Source organism: Phyllobates terribilis, unplaced genomic scaffold (genome assembly GCF_046119375.1).
Source record: "Phyllobates terribilis strain yellow unplaced genomic scaffold, ASM4611937v1 Scaffold_132__1_contigs__length_4960021, whole genome shotgun sequence".
NCBI classification, from domain to species: Eukaryota; Metazoa; Chordata; class Amphibia; order Anura; family Dendrobatidae; genus Phyllobates; species Phyllobates terribilis.
This window is the reverse complement of record NW_027362892.1, coordinates 3,647,163-3,651,928: the sequence shown is the minus strand read 5'-3', so window position 1 is coordinate 3,651,928 and position 4,766 is coordinate 3,647,163.

The following is a 4,766-nucleotide window of genomic DNA, read 5'->3' as shown; positions in this document are numbered from 1 at the left end:
CTGCTTAACAGACAATGCCATAAACTAAAGACAACTGCTTAACAGGCAATGCCATACACCAAAGACAACTGCTTAACAGACAATGCCATACACCAAAGACAACTGCTTAACAGACACTGAAAAACACCAAAGACAACTGCTTAACAGACAACGCCATAAACTAAAGACAACTGCTTAGCAGACAACGCCATACACCAAAGACAACTGCTTAACAGGCAATGCCATACACCAAAGACAACTGCTTAACAGACAATGCCATACACCAAAGACAACTGCTTAACAGACAATGCCAAACACGAAGGACAACTGCTTAACAGACACTGCCATACACCAAAGACAACTGCTTAACAGACACTGCCATACACCAAAGATTACTGCTTAACAGGCAATGCCATACACCAAAGACAACTGCTTAACAGACACTGCCATACACCAAAGACAACTGCTTAACAGACACTGCCATACACCAAAGACAACTGCTTAACAGGCAATGCCATACACTATAGACAACTGCTTAACAGGCAATGCCATACACAAAAGACAACTGCTTAACAGACAATGCCATGCAGCAAATACAACTGCTTAACAGACAATGCCATACACCAAAGACAACTGCTTAACAGGCAATGCCATACACCAAAGACAAGTGCTTAACAGACAATGCCATACACCAAAGACAACTGCTTAACAGACACTACCGTACACCAAAGATGACTGTTTAACAGGCAACGCCATACACCAAAGACAACTGCTTAACAGACAACGCCATACACCAAAGACAACTGCTTAACAGACACTGCCATACACCAAAGACAACTGCTTAACAGACACTGCCATACACCAAAGACAACTGCTTAACAGACAACGCCATACACCAAAGACAACTGCTTAACAGACACTGCCATACACCAAAGACAACTGCTTAACAGACACTGCCATACACCAAAGACAACTGCTTAACAGACACTGCCATACACCAAAGACAACTGCTTAACAGGCAATGCCATACACCAAAGACAACTGCTGAACAGACACTGCCATACACCAAAGACAACTGCTTAACAGGCAATGCCATACACCAAAGACAACTGCTTAACAGACAATGACATACACTAAAGACAACTGCTTAACAGGCAATGCCATACACCAAAGACAACTGCTTAACAGACACTGCCATACACCAAAGACAACTGCTTAACAGGCAATGCTATACACCAAAGACAACTGCTTAAGAGACAATGCCATACACCAAAGACAACTGCTTAACAGACACTGCCATACACCAAAGATTACTGCTTAACAGGCAATGCCATACACCAAAGACAACTGCTTAACAGACACTGCCATACACCAAAGACAACTGCTTAACAGACACTGCCATACACCAAAGACAACTGCTTAACAGGCAATGCCATACACTATAGACAACTGCTTAACAGGCAATGCCATATACAAAAGACAACTGCTTAACAGACAATGCCATACACCAAAGACAACTGCTTAACAGACAATGGCATACACTAAAGACAACTGCTTAACAGACAATGCCAAACACCAAAGACAACTGCTTAACAGGCAATGCCATACACCAAAGACAAGTGCTTAACAGACAATGCCATACACCAAAGACAACTGCTTAACAGGCAATGCCATACACCAAAGACAACTGCTTAACAGACACTGCCATACACCAAAGACAACTGCTTAACAGACACTGCCATACACCAAAGACAACTGCTTAACAGGCAATGCCATACACCAAAGACAACTGCTTAACAGACAATGCCATACACCAAAGACAACTGCTTAACAGGCAATGCCATACACCAAAGACAACTGCTTAACAGACAATGCCATACACCAAAGACAACTGCTTAACAGGCAATGCCATACACCAAAGACAACTGCTTAACAGACAATGCCATACACCAAAGACAACTGCTTAACAGGCAATGCCATACACCAAAGACAACTGCTTAACAGACAATGACATACACTAAAGACAACTGCTTAACAGGCAATGCCATACACCAAAGACAACTGCTTAACAGACAATGCCATACACCAAAGACAACTGCTTAACAGGCAATGCCATACACCAAAGACAACTGCTTAACAGACACTGCCATACACCAAAGACAACTGCTTAACAGACACTGCCATACACCAAAGACAACTGCTTAACAGGCAATGCCATACACCAAAGACAACTGCTTAACAGACACTGCCATACACCAAAGATTACTGCTTAACAGGCAATGCCATACACCAAAGACAACTGCTTAACAGACACTGCCATACACCAAAGACAACTGCTTAACAGACACTGCCATACACCAAAGACAACTGCTTAACAGGCAATGCCATACACTATAGACAACTGCTTAACAGGCAATGCCATACACAAAAGACAACTGCTTAACAGACAATGCCATACACCAAAGACAACTGCTTAACAGACAATGGCATACACTAAAGACAACTGCTTAACAGACAATGCCAAACACCAAAGACAACTGCTTAACAGGCAATGCCATACACCAAAGACAAGTGCTTAACAGACAATGCCATACACCAAAGACAACTGCTTAACAGGCAATGCCATACACCAAAGACAAGTGCTTAACAGACAATGCCATACACCAAAGACAACTGCTTAACAGACACTGCCATACACCAAAGACAACTGCTTAACAGACACTGCCATACACCAAAGACAACTGCTTAACAGGCAATGCCATACACCAAAGACAACTGCTTAACAGACAATGCCATACACCAAAGACAACTGCTTAACAGGCAATGCCATACACCAAAGACAACTGCTTAACAGACAATGCCATACACCAAAGACAACTGCTTAACAGGCAATGCCATACACCAAAGACAACTGCTTAACAGACAATGCCATACACCAAAGACAACTGCTTAACAGGCAATGCCATACACCAAAGACAACTGCTTAACAGACAATGACATACACTAAAGACAACTGCTTAACAGGCAATGCCATACACCAAAGACAACTGCTTAACAGACAATGCCATACACCAAAGACAACTGCTTAACAGGCAATGCCATACACCAAAGACAACTGCTTAACAGACACTGCCATACACCAAAGACAACTGCTTAACAGACACTGCCATACACCAAAGACAACTGCTTAACAGGCAATGCCATACACCAAAGACAACTGCTTAACAGACACTGCCATACACCAAAGACAACTGCTTAACAGGCAATGCCATACACCAAAGACAACTGCTTAACAGACACTGCCATACACCAAAGACAACTGCTTAACAGGCAATGCCATACACTAAAGACAACTGCTTAACAGACAATGCCATACACCAAATACAACTGCTTAACAGGCAATGCCATACACCAAAGACAACTGCTTAACAGACACTGCCATACACCAAAGACAACTGCTTAACAGGCAATGCCATACACCAAAGACAACTGCTTAACAGACAATGCCATACACCAAAGACAACTGCTTAACAGACACTACCGTACACCAAATATGACTGCTTAACAGGCAATGCCATACACCAAAGACAACTGCTTAACAGACAATGCCATACACCAAAGACAACTGCTTAACAGACAATGCCATACACCAAAGACAACTGCTTAACAGACAACGCCATACACCAAAGACAACTGCTTAACAGACAACGCCATAAACTAAAGACAACTGCTTAACAGACAATGCCATACACCAAAGACAACTGCTTAACAGACAACGCCATACACCAAAGACAACTGCTTAACAGACAACGCCATAAACTAAAGACAACTGCTTAACAGACAACGCCATAAACTAAAGACAACTGCTTAACAGACAATGCCATACACCAAAGACAACTGCTTAACAGACAATGCCATACACCAAAGACAACTGCTTAACAGACAATGCCATACACCAAAGACAACTGCTTAACAGGCAATGCCGTACACCAAAGACAACTGCTTAACAGACAATGACATACACCAAAGACAACTGGTTAACAGGCAATGGCATACACCAAAGACAACTGCTTAACAGGCAATGACATACACTAAAGACAACTGCTTAACAGGCAATGCCATACACTGAAGACAACTGCTCAACAGGCAATGCCATACACCAAAGACAACTGCTTAACAGGCAATGCCATAAACTAAAGACAACTGCTTAACAGGCAATGCCATACACCAAAGACAACTGATTAACAGACAATGCCATACACCAAAGACAACTGCTTAACAGACACTCAAATACACCAAAGACAACTGCTTAACAGGCAACGCCATAAACTAAAGACAACTGCTTAGCAGACAATGCCAAAAACTAAAGACAACTGCTTAACAGGCAATGCCATACACCAAAGACAACTGCTTAACAGAAAATGCCATACACCAAAGACAACTGCTTAACAGACAATGCCATACACCAAAGACAACTGCTTAACAGACAATGCCATACACTAAAGACAACTGCTTAACAGACAATGCCATAAACTAAAGACAACTGCTTAACAGGCAATGCCATACACCAAAGACAACTGATTAACAGACAATGCCATACACCAAAGACAACTGCTTAACAGACACTCAAATACACTAAAGACAACTGCTTAACAGGCAACGCCATAAACTAAAGACAACTGCTTAGCAGACAATGCCAAAAACTAAAGACAACTGCTTAACAGGCAATGCCATACACCAAAGACAACTGCTTTACAGAAAATGCCATACACCAAAGACAACTGCTT